General features: G+C 51.8%; 1 protein-coding gene across 2 annotated transcripts in view; it reads right to left on the bottom strand.

The window, feature by feature from the left end:
- LOC146796804 (leucine-rich repeat neuronal protein 1-like) overlaps positions 1–23,738 on the bottom strand; it is a 104,058-nt gene that overhangs the window by 75,976 nt on the left and 4,344 nt on the right. Inside the window, exon 1 of one of the 2 annotated variants that reach the window (XM_085629519.1) lies at positions 3,718–3,833. The exons of the other annotated variant lie outside the window; for it this stretch is intronic. The gene's annotated coding sequence lies outside the window, so the exon portion shown is untranslated. Of the gene's footprint in view, positions 1–3,717; positions 3,834–23,738 lie in introns of those variants that run through there. 2 annotated transcript variants of the gene reach the window in all.

Consider the following 23,738-nt stretch of genomic DNA (forward strand, 5'->3'; position numbering starts at 1 on the left):
GATTGAATGGGGGTGTGGACAGCAGTTTTTTCAAGAAGTGGGGGTATAGAATTTAGGGACCAGGGCCAGACACCACAAGGAAGTGTTTGTCAGAAGTTACAGAAAGTACTAAAGGTGAAAATGGAAGGATAGTCAGGGTAAAGGGCATGCCGCAGCTTGGCGGGCGTGCCACGTCTCCTCGCTTTGGGTTACATTGTCAGTGTAATAATGGACGCCTTCTGAAGACCATGGTGTGGAAAATGCAGTCTTGGCCTTTCCTCCTTCCGAGGTTCTCAATATGGCCGCCTAGCAAAACCTGGCCCTCTCACGGCCAATGTCAGCATTGTGAGGGAAAAGGCCTTTACAACGTGGGCTGAGCCATGTGTGCTGTTTCCTCGCAAGTGTAACAACACTTGCTTGAACCACGCGTATGCGTGGTTAAGGCAGATATCGGTCTAGTGTACGGATGGGTGGGGAGAAGAGGAAGCGTCGGAACAGGAAGCTCCAAACAGGACAGGTAAGTGAGGCTGGGGAGAAGAGGAAGCGTCGGAACAGGAAGCTCCAAACAGGACAGGTAAGTGGGGCTGGGGAGAAGAGGAAGCGTCGGAACAGGAAGCTCCAAACAGGACAGGTAAGTGAGGCTGGGGAGAAGAGGAAGCGTCGGAACAGGAAGCTCCAAACAAGACAGGTGAGTGAGGCTGGGGAGAAGAGGAAGCCTCTGAACAGGAAGCTCCAAAGAGGACAGGTAAGTGGGGCTGGGGAGAAGAGGAAGCGTCGGAACAGGAAGCTCCAAAGAGGACAGGTGAGTGAGGCTGGGGAGAAGAGGAAGCCTCTGAACAGGAAGCTCCAAACAGGACAGGTAAGTGGGGCTGGGGAGAAGAGGAAGCGTCGGACCAGGAAGCTCCAAACAGGACAGGTAAGTGAGGCTGGGGAAAAGAGGGAGCGTCGGAACTGGAAGCTCCAAACAGGACAGGTAAGTGAGGCTGGGGAGAAGAGGAAGCATCTGAACAGGAAGCTCCAAACAGGACAGGTAAGTGAGGCTGGGGAGAAGAGAAAGCGTCGGAACAGGAAGCTCCAAACAGGACAGGTGAGTGAGGCTGGGGAGAAGAGGAAGCGTCGGAACAGGAAGCTCCAAAGAGGACAGGTAAGTGAGGCTGGGGAGAAGAGGAAGCGTCGGAACAGGAAGCTCCAAAGAGGACAGGTAAGTGAGGCTGGGGAGAAGAGGAAGCGTCGGTACAGAAAGCTCCAAACAGGACAGGTAAGTGAAGCTGGGGAGAAGAGAAAGCATCGGAACAGGAAATTCCAAAAAGGACAGGTAAGTGAGGCTGGGGAAAAGAGGAAGCATCTGAACAGGAAGCTCCTAACAGAACAGGTAAGTGGGGCTGGGGAGAAGAGGAAGCATCTGAACAGGAAGCTCCTAACCAAACAGGTAAGTGGGGCTGGGGAGAAGAGGAAGCGTCAGAACAGGAAGCTCCAAACAGGACAGGTAAGTGGGTCTGGGGAGAAGAGGAAGCGTAGGAACAGGAAGCTCCAAAGAGGACAGGTAAGTGGGGCTGGGGAGAAGAGGAAGCGTCGGAACAGGAAGCTCCAAACAGGACAGGTAAGTGGGGCTGGGGAGAAGAGGAAGCATCGGAACAGGAAGCTCCAAACAGGACAGGTAAGTGGGGCTGGGGAGAAGAGGAAGCCTCTGAACAGGAAGCTCCAAAGAGGACAGGTAAGTGGGGCTGGGGAGAAGAGGAAGCCTCTGAACAGGAAGCTCCAAACAGGACAGGTAAGTGGGGCTGGGGAGAAGAGGAAGCATCTAAACAGGAAGCTCCTAACAGAAAAGGTAAGTGGGGCTGGGGAGAAGAGGAAGCATCGGAATAGGAAGCTCCAATCTGGACAGGTAAGTGGGGCTGGGGAGAAGAGGAAGCGTCGGAACAGGAAGCTCCAAACAGGACAGGTAAGTGGGGCTGGGGAGACGAGGAAGCGTCGGAACAGGAAGCTCCAAACTGGACAGGTAAGTGGGGCTGGGGAGAAGAGGAAGCCTCTGAACAGGAAGCTCCAAACAGGACAGGTAAGTGGGGCTGGGGAGAAGAGGAAGCATCTAAACAGGAAGCTCCTAACAGAAAAGGTAAGTGGGGCTGGGGAGAAGAGGAAGCATCGGAATAGGAAGCTCCTAACAAAACAGGTAAGTGGGGCTGGGGAGAAGAGGAAGCGTCGGAACAGGAAGCTCCAAACAGGACACGTAAGTGGGGCTGGGGAGAAGAGGAAGCGTCGGAACAGGAAGCTCCAAACAGGACAGGTAAGTGGGGCTGGGGAGAAGAGGAAGCATCTGAACAGGAAGCTCCTAACAGAACAGGTAAGTGGGGCTGGGTAGAAGAGGAAGCATCTGAACAGGAAGCTCCTAACCAAACAGGTAAGTGGGGCTGGGGAGAAGAGGAAGCGTCGGAACAGGAAGCTACAAACAGGACAGGTAAGTGGGGCTGGGGAGAAGAGGAAGCGTCGGAACAGGAAGCTCCAAACAGGACAGGTAAGTGGGGCTGGGGAGAAGAGGAAGCGTCGGAACAGGAAGCTCCAAAGAGGACAGGTGAGTGGGGCTGGGGAGAAGAGGAAGCATCGGCACAGAAAGCTCCTAACAGAACAGGTAAGTGAGGCTGGGGAGAAGAGGAAGCGTCGGAACAGGAAGCTCCAAAGAGGACAGGTAAGTGGGGCTGGGGAGAAGAGGAAGCCTCTGAACAGGAAGCTCCAAAGAGGACAGGTAAGTGGGGCTGGGGAGAAGAGGAAGCGTCGGAACAGGAAGCTCCAAACAGGACAGGTAAGTGGGGCTGGGGAGAAGAGGAAGCGTCGGAACAGGAAGCTCCAAAGAGGACAGGTGAGTGGGGCTGGGGAGAAGAGGAAGCATCGGCACAGAAAGCTCCTAACAGAACAGGTAAGTGGGGCTGGGGAGAAGAGGAAGCATCGGCACAGAAAGCTCCTAACGGGGCAGGTAAGTGGGGCTGGGGAGAAGAGGAAGTGTCAGAACAGGAAGCTCCAAACAGGACAAGTAAGTGGGGCTGGGTTTGGTCGGGTAGTTTTAAGGGGGGAGGGATTGCTTTTAGAGTTCAGGGCGAAGGGGTACAGGGTACTTTTTAGAAGGGGCCAGGGTTTTAGGGCTCAGGGCATGGGGGAGGGGGTCAGGGTGGTTTTAAGGGCTGGGTTTGGGGGAGAGTTTTTAGGGGTTAGGTCCGTTCTAAGGCTGAGGGCGGGGGGGGGTCGGTAATTTTTTTTTTACAGGTGGCAGGGTTTTAGGCCTCACAGCGGGGGATGGGGTAGGGCTAGTTTTAAGGGCAGGGCAGGTTTTAGGCCTCACAAAATTGCGAGGTAAACGCATGCTGGGTCAAAAGGCATTCGTGGTTGGGACCAGATTGTAGAAGCACGTGTGGTTCAGCCATGCGTGTCTCTGACAATCAACCGCATTGTGGCCCCTGATTAAATGGTTCTGCTTCAAATTGTAAACACAATGAAATAAGTAAGTGCAGGGGCCCAAGAATGTCTGAGGAGCCTGCAGCCAGCACTGTAGAACAAGAAGTTGCAAGTACAAGGATGTCTAGTCTTGATTCCCCCCTTAGGTAAAACACTTATTACTAATCTACTATTAGACTCCAATCTTGGGTCCCGGAGTAGCAGGCGACTCCCTGAAATGCGCTTCAACGCCTCATCAGGGGAACTAAGTGCTATATAAATACAATTTACAATGATGCATCTTTCTTCACTCACCCCATACTCCTTGCCTCTTCACCTCACTCCTGCAGGTTCTTCTTTCTTCCTGCCTTCCTCACTATTTTCCAATCTTGCTCTTCCTCTTCTCTTCTCTCCCTTTCTCTGCCCCCCCCTCACCCCCTCCCCCCCACCTCCGGTTTAAACTCTGATGAAATATGAGCCCGTCCCTCCCTCCCAAACAAGAGAGCCGGCGCCACCGCCGGTGAAACGGCATCTCCCCGCCCGGCTCTCTCGCGCACATCTGAAGCTGTCCCCGGCTCGTGCCCAGAGGATGCCGGCATCGCTTATCGCCTGGCACTCCAGCTGGGATTTACGAGCCCCCGGGCGGCGAGCGCCAATCCGCCGGCCTCATAAAAATATCAACAGAGTTCATTGGCAAAATGATATTTTACCAGCCGGCTCGATGCTGCCACTGCGTAAACACAAGAGAACGCGGATTTACAGCGCCATCAAACAGGCAACACAGTGCGCCCCTGACAGGACGTCCCCGCGTCATGATTACCCTGCCTGTAAGGGCTTGTGTGACTCTACAGGACGAGGTTTTATGCGATTTTAATAAACCCCGGGTGAGCGCGGGTATCAACAGCGGTGAATGCCATCGTAAACCGAGAGGGGGTGCGGGAGGAGGGGGCCACGGCTTCCCTTTCACTGCTGCAGGCACCGAAACCCTCCCAGGCGCCGCGTTAGACACCAACACTCATTCATGTAGCGCCTTGCTCATAGCTCCTCTCCCTATTCTAGGACCTCCTCGGTATGTCCCGAGCATCATTGGTGTCAAGAGCCCCCGTGTTATAAGGAACGCTTTACATGCGCTGCACAGGTTACAAGATATCCCACCCGCCTTGTAATGAGCCTAGGACCTAGGTGTCAACCCCGACCCCCTCCCCCATTGCATTAGTTGGACTCTCAATGCCCCCACCAATTAGAATGACTACATGAAATGCCCTCTCGTCCAGCAGTGTGTATAAATATCTCAGCCTTGTTATAATATAACCAACGAGTGCTCCAAGTGTAGCGCTGTTATGAACACCCCTTTCCTAGCCCTTCTAAGCAGCTATACATTTTTCCAGTTTAGCACCGTTATAAATACTGCACGCATATTATTGGAAGGTACCCTCCCTCTCAAAATAAACAGGTGCCAGTACTAAGCACCGGACAGCTTCGGCCCATTCAAAGCACTGGCAGTACCCCCTCACACCGCTCCAGTTACACGTACCCCCGGTTAGCACTTCGTGGAAAATAACCCCCCGCCTGCCCATCCCCAGCTCCGTAATATACCTCGGGCGGTAAATGTTTTCAGTTTATCTCCGACAGAAATACCCCTCCTGCCTTTTATTAGAGGTCCTGCTATCGATGCCCTCTGAGTAGCACTGGTGAAAAATATTCCATTCCTTCGCACCCCTGTTATAGCTCCAGCTACTTCCCGACTTCTGAATACAACTGGTTAAAAATACTCTCAACTCCCCCGCCCATTATACCTCCATCTGTGGGTGCCCTCTGTACAGCTGATTCCAATACCCCCGCCCCCATGCAGCCCCCGCAATATATGCCCCAGCCTAGCGCTATAAGTAACTCGCCCTCTCCGAGCTCTGGAAGCGCTGTGTACCGCGCAGTTAGTAATAGCGACTCCGCCGTTCTGCCCCCCCCCCCAATCACAAGACTAGCCATGACTCCCTCAGCGCACCCTGCTGCCACGCGACAAATGAAGGGAAATGAACAATAAGGATTTCTAGAGGCCCTGGAGGCGGACAGCGCAATCCCCGGGCCCGGGGCAGCGTTCAGTACCCTGGACAGCGGACGCGAAGCTCAGAGGATGGATCCGGCGGAAGCCAGTTCGAGTCTGTCCGTCCCCCACACTTCCTTCCGGAATAGAGCCCCATTGCTACTGACGACCCCCTCCTCCCCCCGCACCCCTGTTTCTGCATGTCCCCACTCCCCATAAAAGACAGTAGACTGAGCAAAGATGCTTAAAAGCACTCCGCTGCCAAAATGATTCAAACAGGCACTGGCAAAGTCAAAAGGCCTGGCTGGCATTCAGAGTCCAGAGCAACATATTTTAAACAAGCATTTGCAATGCAATAGGTCTCGCATTTACTTGAGTTTGAGCTATTGGCATTGTAAATGACAATGCCTTTTATTTATGTTTTGGTTTTTAAAACAGATCAATAAAAGGCAATGTCATTTAGAATGCCATTAGCTTAAACTCGCTTAAATGCGAGACCTATTGCATTGCAAATGCTTGTTGGGGATTGGCACTTATACTTCCTCTTCAGACATTTCCCGAAAGTAGTAGAAGGGAAAATACAATAGGGGAAAGACGGAGGAAGAGAAAGATGGAAAAACAGTCACAAAGTGAGAGAGCAGTTCCCTGCAGGAGTCAGATAAAGAGCCAGAGACTGTCTGGAAGTAGAAATCCGTGCACAAGTGTGTGCCCTGGGGGGGAGTGGGGGTGAAACAGTTCCACGTTTACAATGAAACAGACAAGCTTAAAACAATGGTATGGAATGTGTCTATTGCTAGTGGCGGATACTGACTCGATCATATCCTCCTATCAGTTCCGGCTGTCTATAAGTATATAACTGCATGTGCACCTGTAGGGGTGCCTAGATGATCTATGGACATGGCTGTCCTGCGTGGTTTAGTCTGGATGTAAATATATCGATTAATCTATGTGTGTCGTTCTGTATGCATGTGTGCTTCTACTGTCATTCCAGAGCCCCCCCACACCATACAGCCCCTCCCCACTTTGTCTCGTACTGCGACTTCTGCTTCTAAAGGTAACAACTTGTACCGGGGTTAAAAGTCAAACAAGTTTAATTTCCAGCGCCATTTAATTGGCCATCGAGCATGCTGGGAAATACTCTCAACAAGGCACACAAATAAATGAATAAATGCAGATCTCCGCATGGCTCACAGAGGAGACAGCAGCATAGTGTTAGTGCCCAGCACATGGAATGATTTTACCTTTTCTATTTCGCTGTTTTGCCGGACGCGCACACACCAGGCCGCGTTTTCCAATTAACCTCTACGCACCCCCAGACCTCCCTTCACCTCTCCGACGCCTCTCAAACGTAGAGTGGTCGTTAGTATAAGGAAAACAAAGCAGGCCAGGCCCCTCGTGGTTTTAAAGTGCCCACGAGGAGCGAGTACACACGCAGCGTCATTGCGAAATGAACTGGCGGCCGCCAAGAAAGCCAACCGTGCGCACACAGGGCAGCTTCCAGCAGCAGCATGCGGATTCAACTGGAGAGCTACAACGACTGAGAGGGGGAGGGGCATACATGCCAGCAGGGGTTTGTTAGGGGGTAATGAGAACTATGGAGAATGGAAACGAATGGGCCACATACTAGCCATGCACGCCCAGTGAGTGCATCTGAGGAGACAAGCGAACCAGTAATCCGAAGGCGTCAGTCCGGTTGGACCAGCTCCGCGATCCCTGGCAAATCGTTAACAGCCAGAAGCAGCGACGCACAATGTCAACGCGGGCTTTCTCTGGTCATTCATTAGCAGGGGGCGGTGCCAGACATAGCTCACACCTTGCTTGCTTCACCCTGCAGGCTGCGGGCTCTTTCCATGCACAAAAGGCTCTGTGCAAGGCGGGGGGAGGGGGTTGTGGGTCCGAACAGCAGCACAAGTTAAAGCCTCTTGGAAGCATGCGCCGCGATGACAGCTGGGAGTCACCGCAGCAAAGGCACACTGCGAGGTCAGACAACTGCAGGAGCAGCGGAAGACGAGGCAACTATGTATCAAGCTCTGAAGAACACATTTCTGCTGCATGACCAAAGCAGACCAGAGAGCACCGGAAGGTAGCTCATAGGTTTACACCCAAAATTGTGCGTAGGTTTAGGCAATTACGTATAGACTGATAGACCGATGTAAACGCGAGACATTAAGGGGACATATAAAGAAGGTAACCATGCTGTGAACTATGAAACACAACTTAAGATCCACTGTCACCAATGGTAGCAATTGTATGGACAGGCCTCTGGCAGGAACATGTGAGGTCAACGTGAGGCAAAAAAACACACCACACCATAAGACCCCATGGCATCTCAAAGGGTGGAAGACAAATTTGGCGACCAAATACAACCCACAGCGCCACCACAGGTGGCGAGAGGGCAACCCGTGTGCGCCTGGCAGTCATTATCAGCCACGAACACTCACCAAGGGTGTCCCCGGGAGGCCTGGGGCTGTCGAGCACATGAGCGGCCTTCCGGCGCTGCTCCGGATGAGAGCCCAAGGCCGGATCCCCGATCTCGGCCAGGTGCAGGCAGGCTGCGGCCTAAATCTGGTGCAGCGCCTTGTTCTGACACAAAGATGGGCGCTCTGTGGATGGGGAGGTCCGACCACAGGAAAGTGCAAGTGGTCACAGGAAAGAGCTGCTGTTTAAAAACAAGCGCTTGCCATGACGTATTTGCTCGGTTTTCTCGCCTGCTAAAAGGTTTCTTGTCTTTATGGGGCCACGTGTTTGGCCCCATAAAGATAAGAAACCTTTTGCGATGAAAGCAAAGCAGGCAATGCCGTCCAAATGGGATGGCCGAAAAAGTAGAGCAAATACGTCACAAGGAGCTCTTTTCCAATGGCTGGCCACCGTTTAGCATAAACTGTGACGCCAGCCAATGGAAAAGAGGGGGGGGGGGGCTCAATGCCCCTTACAGAAAATACTTCATATCAATAAATCTCGCCAGCAAGACTGCACATGCGCGCAGCCTACGCCAGGCGAGACCTAAAAAGACTGCTGCAGTGAAAGAAATCACGCATATTAAATTCTGTATAAAGTGCATCTAGGAGATAACTAATTTATTGTGTGATGACTCAGAACGCTTTCGAGAAGTAAAGTAGTCCCTCACTGGAGGCGGAATGATTTCATTTGATTTGATTTATAGACTTGTAAAGCGCACGTATGCCCGAGGGCATCTTGGCGCTGGAATTTGGCAGGAGTGCTGAACTTTGGTAGGCCCCGCTAAACGAATAGCCAAGTTTTCAGCAGCCTTCTAAACGACATGAGCGACGTGCTATTCTTTATCGGGATCGGTAAATGATTCCAGGTCTTCGCTGACCCTAATAAGAAACTTCTGCCCCCCAGCAAGCCTGCTTGTACCTGGGAATTGACAGTAGTTGTGAGTGAGCGGATCTTAAATTTCTGGCAGACATATATCTTCTGAGGTGTGTCCTCAAATACAGTGGTCCTTTTCCCTGTAATGCCTTATGTGCTAGGCATTGTGACTTGAATTTAATTCTTTTTTCCACCAAACAACCAACGGCATGGAGTGAGAGGGTTATTACTTCTCTGCCTGGCCCTAAGGCCCCTCTTTGTACATTTGAATGTATTGGCAACAGTAGTTTGTTCTCCCTTTAAGTCAAGCCAAAAACACCTTTCCTCACAGTATCCCATATAAATCTAACTCGAGGCGTGAGGCCTATAATATTTTGGAAAACACACATCACCAGGTTCACACTAACAAGGTGGTACACACTGCACTTGTGCTGGGAAGTGGGTATAGGTGTGCATGCGCTACATGGGTGGAGGCAGAAGTATATGGGAGACTAAAACACCGGTAGGGGTTCTTCCTGACAGTAGGAACGCACGTGCAGCTTTGTGCGTCTATTTCTATAGCGTGAATCCAGCTGGAAAGCAGATTGGCACTACTTGTCAATTGGTCAAGGCAAGTAGGGGAGTGATATAAGATCACTCGAAAATTTCGCAATGAGGAAAGGAGTTGGGTTGATGGGACAAAATCTGTTGCCCTCTGCGAGGAACCACACTGTGTGTTTTCCTAGGGTCTAGTTTGAGTAACATATAACTTAACACAACACATTACAATACAACATAGCATCTCAAATACACAAAACTATGCACTGATGTACACACCACACTTACCTTCTCCGGATACGCATCAAAAACTTCATCTGCCCCTAAAATCTACCATACTTCATACACATCACCGCCAGCCAGGGCAGCAGCCTTGTGCAATGGCATAAGCATCTGCTTGTTCAACCAACCAGCTCAGCATCATTCCATCAACTAATGATGCACCGCTTTCCTGGAGACCTCTGATCAATACCAACCGAGTTCCATTGCTGCCTTGGGCACTTCACCTGCCATTGCCTAGTTACTTTCACCACTGCTTCTAACAGTACAATTCTTTGATGGTGATTTACCTCAAATCCTGAACCTAGACCTGAACCGTACTCTAATCGACCCCGGCTTAGGTTCAAAGCATTCCCATGATATCAATGGCCTCTGGCCTGACTATCACTGCCACTTATTCAGCCTCCTGGAGACTGGGTTCAAGGACGGTGCAATAACCACCTACGAAGGCCTTCTCTCTCCTTGGGACTGAGAAACTCTCTAGTGAATTTAGGGCCCGGAGAGGGTAGCAGCGCTACATACACACTGATTTTCCTGCCATATACACATCCTTCGAATGTATAGCGGCTCACTGAACCATGAACCTGAACAGCACCTTCTTTGCAGCAGTAGTCTAACTCATCCCGGGAAACAACCTAGACTTTAAGAGACTTTAACCAGGTGGATTGATAGGCCAGACCCCAAACCTGCCAAAGAACTCCTCACCAACATGCAGGTTCTGAGCTCAAACTAGTGGTGCAAAGACCAATGTACTCAGGTGAGCACACACATTTACTTGTAATCGTGAAAGTTCTAATATGTCTCTATAGCCGCAAGTCTGGTCTAACCACTTCTTTGTCATCACCTGCCTCTTTGAACTCATCTCTAAACCAACCACGTGAACCAGACACAATTCCTCTCCCATTCCCACAAAAACATTCTGAAATATAAACCCATCAGTCTTTGAGTCCACCTCTGTTGCTGTCCAAACCTATGCTGTCAATCCCGAAACACTACTTGATAACTTCTATTTCAACATCACAACTGACGTAGACATTGTAGATCCTGCTAAACCCATGAAACCAAAGCTGGGCATTTGACTCACCAACAAGGAGGTCACTGTTGATCATGATGTAAAAACATGCTAAGTGAACTATAATGAAAAGAACGTAAATCACAGTGTTAAGAAGGCAGAACCCTGAGGCAAGAGGCACAAGTCTTCACCACAAAGCTACTGAGAAAACAAAAAGAGACATTTTTTCAGAAACGTCTATGAGGCACCTAACCCAATAAAGAAACCTTCAACATTTTAAGGAAGCAAATCAAGACCACTAGTCCAAAAAAAACTAAATTGTAGTAAAAAGGCCAGGACTTGAAAAATTAAGTCATCCATCAAGGATCCAGGGGGCAACTATAGTTCTACTTGTTTTTTTTGTAGCTGGCACATGACAAGGCCATCTAAGAGCAACCGGCAAAAGTATTTTAAAAATCTGGAATTTTCTGTAGTGGGGTATCAGGCAGTCAATTCAATTCAATAAACTTTATTCGGTTTTTGTTTGCAAAACCATGAAAGTTACAAAAATACAATACATAAAGACAAAAAAATATTAACACTATTTTTTTTAGAAAAAAACAGACTCTGTTACCTCACTGTAAATAATCTAAAGACATGTCTAAAAGAGAAAATTCTACATGTCCATAAAGTGCCTAGATTTCAAAGATGGTTTTAAAAACCCTACTATAAAAATAATACAATCATCCTTCAACAATTGAAGGTACATAAGAGCTGGTCTGACTTGGTTAAAATATAATTTCTTTAAAATAGGAACTAAAAAATACCTCCTGGGGACTTCATATAAGTTACAAAAAAACATAAAGTGCAGCAAATCCTGAGGAGACGTTCCGTCGCAGCCACAGGACGCTAGCACTTGACCTCTGGAAGCCCCCTTAGGTCTTGCTAGCAGGAGATGAAAAAGGTTGAGCCGGAACCTAGTTAAAAGAAATTTTTCATGTGTCGTCAAGGACCCCATAAGATATGGTTCTGACAAAGGTGTTGATTTAAGCGGTAGGTATCAGGCAGTCTTCATCAAGGCAGAGCCCACGGACACCTAACACGATCAGTCAGCAGCTAGTATGAATGATCACACAAGAGGTGCTCCTGGTCCAAGGTAGGGCCGATTGGCATCCATGTTGGTACCTCAGCAGCGTAAGGAGGAACCACTGACAGTTACGTTGGTCCAGGGCTACCTTGAGACTCCTATTCTCAAATGGAACCTTCTGGATGGTGCAGCTCTGCTCCACATTTTGAAAGAATATGTGAGCTGTGCCGCTGGACCATGATCAAGGATTTGCTTTATTGTTCTACCTTGCCTAAAGGCAACAGCCTTAAGATGGCGTGGAGGGAAATACATTGCATCCACCATCTTGCTTTCTTAGAAGGAAACTGTGTAAATTACTTTCTAGGGGTGGTGATGTGGCCTAGTGGCTAGAACTGCTGACTTTGGGACCGGGTTTGAATCCTAGATTCAATTTAACATTCTGTTATTCTGGGGGAAAAAATCACTTCTTAGCTCAGTGCCTAATGCCTTACTGACCTATTGGCTTTGCCAATGTTTTTAGCGGGTGTTGTGTAGCAGCAAAATGCATGCCAATGCGGCCACTTCTGGAGGCCGTGTCATTCCCTAGAAGCATGCCAACACAATGACGTCAGGAAATGCATGCATTACCATACACATCATGCGTGCCGAGAAAATGACGCAAGTCTCATTTTTGTATTTTTATTCACGGATCAAAGATTGAGGACGATGCTTGGATTGGTAAAAAATAAACAAAAATAATCTTAGTGGCTTTAAAGGACTTTTTAGCACTGAAGAGTGGCTTGGAATCAAATGACAGATACCTGACCCTCCCCAAAAAACTAAAAAAAAACCTAAAAAAACAAAAACAAAAACAAAAACAAAAAAAACAAACAAAAAAAAAAAAATATATATATATATATATATATACATATGAGACGTTCAAGGAGAGGCAAAGAAACAGATCGGGGCGGGTTGGGGAAATAACAGGGAGTTGCCGGGGTTGAAGGAGCAAAGGAGGTTTTTTGAGGCTGGGTACAGGGAGTCCTTTACAAATATAATAAAAAGCAGGGAGGGCTGGGGAAAGCATTGGACAAGCTTGGTGAGAGACATGAAAAACAACATGGAGCGGGGTGTGGGGAAGCAGTGTTTGAGGAGATGCAGCACTCGAGGGAGAGAGCTACAAAACACATGCACTCTTGTGGAGAGCTGAAAGAAAAAGAAAAAACTCCTGAATGGGAGCAGAGGAAGGGTACAAGTCAGCCAGTCAAGAGGGTGGTGAAGGGCCATGCTCTGGGGGGGGGGGGGGAGGGGGTGATCGCACAAGGAGGGGAAGGGAAGCCATCAAATTATAATCAAGCATGTGAGAGCGTCAAGGAAGCCAAACAGTGGTAAGCAGTGGACGGACTCTAGGCATACTAAGCTTTTGGTCTTCAAGAGGGTTAAGCCTACAGACATGTCTGGGTGGCAACACCTAAGAATGTGTAACTCACTCTGGTTCGATTGTTAAAGCGCTTTAATACTCTTCAGTCAAGATTTCACTATACAAAAACCTACAAAAAAAATCTAGAGTGTCAAGGCTTGGAAAGGGTATTTTTTTGGTTTAGGGGTGGGTTGGGATATAGGATGATACAGTATTTTTAGGGTTTGGGCAATGTAGGGTCATTGGGTGGTAAGGGTATTTTTAGGGCTTAGGGGTGGATAAAGGTATTGGGTTGTAAGGATATTTTTGAGTAAGGGTATTGAGTTGTAAGGGTATTCTTAGGGTTTAGGGGTGGGCAGAGGTATTGGATGATAAGGGTGTTTTAGGGTTTAGGGGTGGGTAGGGGCATAAAGTGGTAAGACTATTTTTAGGGTTTAGGTGTGTAAGAATATTGGGTGGAAAGAGTATTTTTAGGGGTTAGGGGTGGGTAAGGGTATTAGCTGGTATGGGTATTTTAGGGTTTTGGTGTGGGTAGGGGCATATGGGTATTTACTAAAGGGGAACTAAGGGTGTTTCCCAAATACAAAAAAAAAATGAATTCAAAAACAAATGGGGAGTTTGGGGGATCGTTCTTACAAAAACAAAAAAAAATCATATACATATATATTTAATTTACCTTATTTATACGTACTTGTGTGGTAAAGACAGATGCGTGATAAATATATGCGCTGTAAAAATTACGTGGTAAGGGCATGCATGGTAAAAGCATGTGTGGTAAAAGCATGTGCGGTAAAAGCATGCGCTGTAACGTCGTACTACCGTGGTACACTGGTATAAGGATAGGAGCAGGACTGCCATGCTAGAGTTTACTTCCATTGCAGACTGCTGACAGCCGTCCCTCCACTGCCCCCACTTTCGATGTTTGGGGTGTTATTATGTGTTGGATGTGCGCCAGTGTGTCCGTGATGGAGGATGCTTGTCTTCTGTCATGTTGGGTTGCAGTGAGTAAACAATATGTGTGATTTCACAAGTGGGTTCCCGTGCCACAGTTTGTTGCTGGAAGCCAGTGTGGCTATGTGGGTCGCCACTTGTGTTGTGTGATGTTATGTTGTGTTGTGTTTTGGTAGGAGTAAGTAGGCACTGCAAGCGATCTCCAGTGCCTTTTACAGTGTCTCAGTGTATGGTGTAAGCCAGTCTGGCTGTGAGGATGTCCCTTGTAGAGTTGGGCAGTAGTGAGTAGGCTTGGCTTATGATTTTGCATGGGGGCTACAAGGCCACAGTGGGTCGAGCATCACGCGAGAAGTGCTGTGAGCGCTGTTTCTAGGGCCAGAGATGCCACACTGCGTACATTACATGTCAGGAGGCGTGGTGAATACTAATTCTGAGCCCAGAGAGGCCACACTGTTGACATTACCTGTCAGGAGTAGGGCCAGGACTATTTCTGAGCCTAGAGAGGCCACGCTGTGCACATTACATGTCAGGGGGCGTGGCAACTGCTGTTTCTGAGGCCAGTGGTGCTACAGTGTGCACGTTACACATCACCAGGCGCAGCGAGTGCTATGTCATGCGTTGCTGGGTATCACGCTTGCAGCTGCTCCAGGATTAGGGCCGTGGTTTAAAATATTAATAACTCAGCCACCAGGGAACAGCTGATTCTATTTTTTGTCTGTCGTCCAAATGGGCCGACTACAGTCTGTTCCTCTAATCACTCAGTCTGCTTTCATCAGGCTGAGCCTACCTCCCTCCATCACTGTCTGCCCCTTCATCCCTTCAACCTACCTCCCTCCCTCTAACACTATCAGCCCCTCCATCCCTCCCACCTACCTCCCTCCCTCTAACACTATCAGCCCCTCCATCCCTCCCACCTACCTCCCTCCATCACTTCCAATGTGTTTGCCTCCCTCAATCACCCAAGTCTGCCCACTTCCATCCCCCCAGACTGCGTCCCTCCACCCCCCCAGTCTAACCCCCTCCATCACACCCAGTCTGCCCCCTCCATCACACCCAATCTACATCCTCCATCACTCAGTCTGCCTCCAGCCATGACTCCTGCTCCCTTCCTTATTCCCAGCATGCTCTCGTTCATCACTTCTAATTTGTCTTTGTGTTTGCCTCCCTCAATCACCCCAGTCTGCCCCCTACCATCACCCCCAGTCTACCCCTCTCCATCACCCCCAGTCTACCCCTCTCCATCACCCCCAGTCTATCCCCCTCCATTACACCCAGTCTGACTCTCTCCATCACCCCCAGTCTGCCTCCCCCATCACCCCCAGTCTGACACCCCCACATCACCCCCAGTCTGTCCCCCTCCATCACCCCAGTCTGCCTCCCTCCACCCCCTAGTCTGCCCCCTCCATCACCCCCAGTCTGCATCACCATCACCACCAGTCTGTCTCCCCATCTCCCCCAGTCTGTCCCCCTCTATCACCCCGTCTGCCTCCCGCCATCACCCCCAGTCTGCCTCCCACCACCCCCTAGTCTGCCCCCTTCCATCACCCCATCTGACTCCCTCCATCACCCCAGTCTGCCTCCCTCCACCCCCTAGTCTGCCCCTTCCATCACCCCCAGGCTGCCTCCTTCCATCACCCCCAGTCTGCCTCCCTCCCCCCTCACCCCCAGTCTGCCTCCCTCCGTCACCCAGTCTGCCTCCCTCCATCCCCCCATTCTGCCTCCCTCCACCCCCATCTGCCTCCCTCCATCACTCCTAGTCTGCCTCCCTCCATCACTCCTAGTCTGTCTCCCGATCACCCCCAGTCTGCCTTCCCATCACCCCCAGTCTGCCTCCCCCCCATCACCCCCAGTCTGCCTCCCCCATCACCGGCAGCATGTCCCCCTCCTTCATCCCCAGCCTGTCTCCCTCCACTCCCTAGTCTGCTCCCTTCATCACCCAGTCTGCCTCCTTCCACCCCTAGTCTGCCTCCCTCCATCACCCCCAATCTACCCCACTCCTTCACACCCAGTCTGCCTCCTCCATCACCCCCAGTCTGTCTCCCCCATCACCCCCAGTCTGCCTCCCCATCCCCCCAGTCTGCCTCTCTCCATCACCCCCAGTCTGCCTCCCTCAAACACCATCAGTCTGCCCCCTCCATCACACCCAGTCTGCCCACTCCATCACACCCAGTCTGCCCCCTCCATCACACACAGTCTGCCCCCTCCATCACCCCAGTCTGCCTCCCTCCATGCCCTAGTCTGCCCCCTCCATCACCCCCAGTTTGCATCCCCATCACCCCCAGTCTGTCTCCCCATCTCCCCCATCACCCCCAGTCTGTCCCCTCCATCACCCCCAGTCTGCCCCCCTCCATCACCCCCAGTCTGCCTCCCTCCATCACCCCCAAGTATGCCTCCCGCCATCACCCCCGGTCTGCCTCCCTCCACCCCCTAGTCTGCCCCCTCCATCACCCCCAGTCTGCCCCCTCCATCACCCCAGTCTGCCTCCCTCCATCACCCACTAGCCTGCCTCCCTTCATCACCCCCAGTCTGCCTCCCTCCACCCATGTCTGCCTCCTTCCCTCACCCCCAGTCTGCCTCCCTCCATCACCTAGTCTGCCACCCTCCACCCCCAGTCTGCCTCCCTCCATCACTCCTAGTCTGCCTCCCCATCACCTCCAGTCTGCCTCCCCCCATCACCCCCAGTCTGCCTCCCCCTTCATCAGCAGCATGCCCCCCTCCATCACCCCCAGTCCGCCTCCCTCCATCACCCCCAGTCTGCCATCCCCTTCCCCCCAGTCTGCCTCCCCATCACCCCCAGTCTGCCTCCCCCTTCATCAGCAGCATGCCCCCCTCCATCACCCCCAGTCCGCCTCCCTCCATCACCCACAGTCTGCCTCCCCATCACCCCAGTCTGCCTCTTTCCATCACACCCAGTCTGCACCCCTCTATCACACCCAGTCTGCCTCCCTCCATCACCATCAGTCTGCCCCCTCCATCACACCCAGTATGCCCCCTCCACCACCCCCTGCCTGCCCCCTCCAACACCCCCTGTCTGCCCCCTCCACCACCCCCTGTCTGCCCCCTCCTTCACCCCTAGTCTGCCCCATCACACCCAGTCTGCCTCCCCCATCACACCCAGTCTGCCTCTCTCCAACACACCCAGTCTGCCTCTCTCCAACATCCCAGTCTGCCCCCTCCTTCACCCCCAGTCTGCCCCATGCATCACAGCCAGTCTGCCTTCCCCATCACACCCAGTCTGCCTCTCTCCAACATCCCAGTCTGCCCCCTCCTTCACCCCCAGTCTGCCCCATGCATCACAGCCAGTCTGCCTTCCCCATCACACCCAGTCTGCCTCTCTCCAACACCCCCAGTCTGCCCCCTCCATAATCCCTAGTCTGTCCCCCTCCATAACCCCGTCTGCCCCCTCAATCACCCCTACTCTGCCCCCTTCATCACCCCTAGTCTGCTCCCTCCACCCCCTAGTCTGCCACCCTCCATCTCCCCCAGTCTGCCTCCCTCCATCTCCCCCAGTCTACCTCCCTCCATCACCCCAAGTCTGCCCCCTCCATCACCCCTAGTCTACCTCCCTCCATCACACATAGTCTGCCTCCCCCATCACCCCCAGTCTGTCTCCCCCATCACACCCAGTCTGTCTCCCCCCATCACCCCGAGCCTGCCTTCCCCATCACGGGCAGCATGTCCCCCTGCATCACCCCCGGTCTGTCCCCCTCCATCACCCCAAGTATGCCCCCTCCATCACCCCAGTCTACCTCCCTCCATCACACACAGTCTGCCTCCCCCATCACCCCCAGTCTGTCTCCCCCATCACACCCAGTCTGTCTCCCCCATCACCCCCAAGTCTGCCTTCCCCATCACGGGCAGCATGACCCCCTGCATCACCCCTGGTCTGTCCCCCTGCATCACCCCCAGTCTGCCTCCCGCCATCACCCCCAATCTGCCTGCCTCCATCACACCCACTCTGTCCCCCTCCATCACCCCCAGTCTGTACCCCTCCATCACCCCCAGCTCTGTCCCCCTCCATCACCCCCAATCTGCCTGCCTCCATCACACCCACTCTGTCCCCCTCCATCACCCCCAGTCTGCCTCCCGCCATCACCCCCAGTCTGCCTCCCTCCATCACCCCCCAGTCTGTCCCCCTCCATCACCCCCAGCTCTGTCCCCCTCCATCACCCCCAATCTGCTTGCCTCCATCACACCCACTCTGTCCCCCTCCATCACCCCCAGTCTGCCTCTCTCCATCACCCCCAGTCTGCCCCCCTCTATCGCACCCAGCCTGCCCCCCATCACTCCCAATCTACTTCCCTCCATCACTCAGTCTGCCTCCAGCCATGACTCCTAGCCTGCTCCCTTCCATATTCCCAGCATGCTCTCGTTCATCACTTCTAATTTGTCCCCCCATCACGCTCAGTCATCCCCCTCATCATTCCAAGAGAGCCCCTCCATCACTTCTAATCTCCATCAAGGTTCCCCCTTTGTTAGAAACAGTCTGACCTCACTTCCAGACTGACCCTACATCCCTCAGTCGCTGAGATCTGGTAGAACCGTCCCGGATTGATCCCTTGTGGTCTGCCCCCGACCACACATCTGGAGATACGAATTTAATGTAAATTGTATTCATATTGTGGTTTTGTAATACAATCATCAACATTTCTAGAATATAATTTTTGTGTGTGTGTACTGATTTTGCGACCTCATATCTGTTGTGAGTGAATCAGATTGGAGTTTTCAAAGAAAACTAGGAGGAGTTGATTAATTGGGAATTCCATGATGAAAATAGTTTATTCGTTATTTCCGATTGGACCACTGTTGTCTGTATCCCAACCGCACCTCGCCCGGCAGAATCTGCCCCAGGGTCACTTCCTTTCTGACCACTGCCCTTCCTCACTTCTGGTTTGCTCCTATGTCAGACCCAGCCTGTCCCCCATCATCCCCAGGCTTGTCACTACGTCACTTACACCCTACCCAACCCATATATCACTCATGCCTGGCTCCTCCCACTCTAGCGGCCATCGCCCCAGCCCGCTGTCACTTCCGGTTTGATCTGTGCATCAATCACAGTGTAGCTCCTGCATCGTTGTGTCCATGTGAGATGTCACTGACAACTGTCTGGTGTTGTCACTGCATCAAGTGTGATACCCTGCCCTGCACACTGCACCTTCTCCAGCGGTACCCCTGCACCATCGGCTGTGATACCCTTGTACACTGCACCCTCTCCAGGGGTACCCCTGCACCATCAGCTGTGATACCCCTGCAGGCTACACCCTCTCCAGTGGTAACCCTGCACCATCGGCTGTGAAACCCTTGTACACTGCACCCTCTCCAGGGGTACCCCTGCACCATGAGCTGTGATACCCCTGCATGCTACACCCTCTCCAGTGGTACCCCTGCACCATCGGCTGTGATACCCCTGCTTGCTGCAGCCTCTCCAGTGATACCCCTGCAGCATCGGCTGTGATATCCTTGTACGCTGCACCCTCTCCAGTGGTACCCCTGCAGCATTGGCTGTGATACCCCTGCACCCTCTCCAGTGGTACCCCTGCAGCATTGGCTGTGATACCCCTGCACCCTCTCCAGTGGTACCCCTGCACCATCGGCTGTGATACCCCTGCATGCTGCACCCTCTCCAGTGGCACCTCTGCAGCATCGGGTGTGATACCCTTGTACGCTGTACCCACTCCAGTGGTACCCCTGCACCATCGGCTGTGATACCCCTGCATGCTGCACCCTCTCCATTGGTACTCCTGCACCATCGGCTGTGATACCCCTGCCTGCTGCCCCCTCTCCAGTGGTACCCCTGCACCATTGGCTGTGATACCCCTGCCTGCTGCCCCCTCTTCAGTGGTACCCCTACACCATTGGCTGTGATACCCCTGCATGTTGCACCCTCTGCAGTGGTACCCCTGCACCATCGGCTGTGATACCCTTGTACGCTGCAACCTCTCCAGTGTTACCCCTGCACCATCGGCTGTGATACCCTTGCATGCTGCAACCTCTCCAGTGTTACCCCTGCACCATCGGCTGTGATACCCTTGCATGCTGCACCCTCTCTAGTGGTACCCCTGCACCATCGGCTGTGATACCCTTGTACGCTGCACCCTCTCCATTAGTACCCCTGCACCATCGGCTGTGATACCCTTGCACGCTGCACCCTCTCCATTAGTACCCCTGCACCATCGGCTGTGATACCCTTGTACGCTGCACCCTCTCCAGTGGTACCCCTTCACCATCGGCTGTGATACCCCTGCATGCTGCACCCTCTCCAGTGGTACCTCAGTGAGGTCACAGTGCCCTCTCCTGTGGTGCCCTCTCCTATGGTACCGTAGTGATGTTACAATGCCCTCCAGATGTTACAGTGACCTCTCCCATGGTATCTCAGTGAGGTCACAGTGCCCTCTCCTGTGGTGCCCTCTCCTGTGGCACCGTAGTGATGTTACAATGCCCCCATATGTTACAGTGACCTCTCCCATGGTACCTCAGTGAGGCCACAGTGCCCTCTCCTGTGGTGCCCTCTCCTGTGGTACCGTAGTGTTGTTACAATGCTCCCAGGTGTTACAGTGACCTCTCCCATGGTACCTCAGTGAGGCCACAGTGCCCTCTCCTGTGGTGCCCTCTCCTGTGGTACCGTAGTGATGTTACAATGCCCCCAGATGTTACAGTGATCTCTACCATGGTACCTCAGTGAGGCCACAGTGCCCTCTCCTGTGGTGCCCCTCCCGTGGCACCGTAGTGATGTTACAATGCCCCCAGATGTTACAGTGCCCTCACCCATGATACCTCAGTGAGGTGACAGTGCCCTCTCCTGTGGTGCCCTCTCCTGTGGTACCATAGTGATGTTACAATGCCCCCAGATGTTACAGTGCCCTCTCCCACGGTGCCCTTGTGATGTCCCAGTGCCCTCTCCTGTGGTAACCTAGTGACGTCACAGTGCCCTCTCCTATGGAATCCCAGTGATGTCACAGTGCCCTCGCCTGTGGTACCCCAGTGATGTTACAGTGCCCTCCAGATGTCATAGTGCCCTCTCCTATGGAATCCCAGTGATGTCACAGTGCCCTCTCCTGTGGTACCTCAGTGATGTCACAGTGCCCTCTCCTATGATGCACTTGTGATGTCACAGCGCCCCCTCTTGTGGTACCCCAGTGATGTTACAGTGCCATCTCCAGTGGAACTCTTATGATGTCCCACTGCCCTCTCCCATTGTGCCCTTGTGAGGTCACAGTGTTCTCTCCTTTGATGCCCTTGTGATGTCACAGTGCACTGTCCTGTGGTACCCCAGTGATGTCACAGTGCACTGTCCTGTGGTACCCCAGTGATGTCACAGTGTACTGTCCTGTGGTACATTAGTGATGTCACAGTGTACTGTCCTGTGGTACCCCAGTGATGTCACAGTGCACTGTCCTGTGGTACCACAGTGATGTCACAGTGTACTGTCCTGTGGTACATTAGTGATCTCACAGTGCCCTCTCCTGGAGCACAGTGCTCTCTCCCAGGGCTCCCTCGTGATATCACAGTGATGTCTCCTTTGATGCCCTCGTGATACCACAGTGCTCTCTCCTTTGATGCCCTGGTGATGTCACAGTGTCATCTCCCATGGTTCCCTTATGATGTTACTGGGTCCTTTCTCATGCTGCCCTTGTTGTACCACAATTGTGCGACTGAGCCGTCAGTGTAGTGTCCTTCTGTGCCCTCTCCTAAGCTATCCCTGTGCCCTCACTTGGTGTGTGGTGCCCATCAGCTTTGGCTGTGCCCTCTCTTATGGTGCTGGAATAGAGGCACTGTACCCTCGCTCATAGTGTGAACGCACCCTCTTTCATGGTGTCCTGTGGTTCCACTGTGCTTCTCCTCTGGTGTGACCTGCTGAAGGGCAGTCCATTGTGGTTTCTAGGGCCAAAACATGTCTGCAGTGCCGATGGATCAGCATTCCCTCCACAGGGCCCAAGCCCGTCAGCGGGGGAAGAACAGCAAGGGCGCTCCACTGGAGTGTTTTATAATAAGCTTCTTGTGGGCAGATATGTCATGGGTGTCCGGGACCCCCCAGGGACAGACTGTTGAACCAAAAGCTGCCGTGGCAAGAATGTTCTCTCTTTCCATTCTCTCACTCTCCTCACTCTCTTTGTCTCTAACTTCCCCCCCCCCCCACCCCTCTCTCTCGCGCCATGATCCGCTCCCCTCTGTATTTATAAATAATAAAGTTCACCCTGCCCTACAGACCGTGGTAAAGAGCGAGTAAAGAGCAGGTGACCTTAGACGGAGACTGTACATACTGAAACAAGCACTGGCAAGACAATAGAGCTTGCTTTGTTAACCGATTGACTTTGCCAATGTCTTCTGCCGATGCTATGCAGCATCAGAAAATTGCTGATATTGTGCAGGGTTGGGGAAGGGGAGGGGGGTACGGGGGGGGGGGCGGGAGGACGATGAGGCCGCGTGATTCTGCTGTTGTGCGAATGCATGCTGAGATATGTGGGCTATGAAAGAAAGGTGAACTGAAAACGCTGCCCCGCAAATACTGCAGGGTTAAAGAAAACTCGTGGTCAAAATACCCATTAGACCGAAACAAGCATTACATTTTAAAAAGCCGTGGTAATCTTAGGGACAAGCTTTAAAGTTAAAAAATTAACAAAATCAACATAGACAAAAAACAATCAATAAAACAAACGTAAACTGCCTATTTGGTTGAAAACCGTTTGGAATTAAACAAGGAGGAATCAATCTTTTTACTGAGAGAAACATTGCAGCTAATGTCAATTACAACTTTCACAGCACGACAGGGTTTCCACTACTTTTTGGGCACGAAGTGCAAGTAAGAAACACTTTTGCATTCAACCCTTCCTGGTGCTTCAAGGGCTGGTGCCAGGAGAGACGATCATATGAAAGGACCCCTGGCAGGGCATCACGGGAAGGGGCAGATGCGACAGCAGAGTGGCATTGTGTGACGTAGCCCATGATTGACACCTCAGGTGACCAATGGCCAGGACACCACTGAAGGATGGACAGACTCCTCACATCGGGGAGCGTGTGGGACTCCTGCCCTCCCCGACCCCCTGTTAGCACCAGAAAGAGTAGAGGATGTAAATAGAATTCTCTATATTAGCCGCACAGATTTCATCTAACTGATTTTATGAAACGTTTATTTAATATAGTTTGTGACCCTTTTTCACAGGAGCCTTCGAAAGGTAGAAAGCAAATCACACCCATTTGTAAGATAATTGCAGTGTATGTTATGAGACTGTTACTAAAGTTCTGCAAGGGCACACACGTAACAAAACATAGCGCCTAGTTACTACTATACACATCAAACGCCCACCAGTGCAGCACAACATTGTGTGGCGGGTGTGAGCACCCATGGGACCCTAATTAACCCTTCACCTGCTAGAGTGAAGTGAGTTTAAGCCAACCTTTCCCTCAGCTGGGCAAAGCTTTTTGGGTTACACCACAGAGAACAGTGTTTCTAGAAGGTTCGTATAAACAAACATCACTTTAAAAAGAAGCATTGGCAAAGTCAATAGAAATGCCAGTCTTTAAGTATTGTTTTGGTCTATAAGAGCATATCGTCATTACAGCCCCTGGCACTGAAGGAAACTACCTTGTGTGCGAATGTGATCCTTGTGATAGGACAGAAGGACGTCACTCACAGATAAGTCTGCCACAGGCCGAAGTGGGCTGGCCCCGTGCTGTAGTGGTCAGAAGAAAATGTGGGTAACACAACAACTGACACACA

Source organism: Triturus cristatus, chromosome 10 (genome assembly GCF_964204655.1).
Source record: "Triturus cristatus chromosome 10, aTriCri1.1, whole genome shotgun sequence".
Taxonomy (NCBI): Eukaryota; Metazoa; Chordata; class Amphibia; order Caudata; family Salamandridae; genus Triturus; species Triturus cristatus.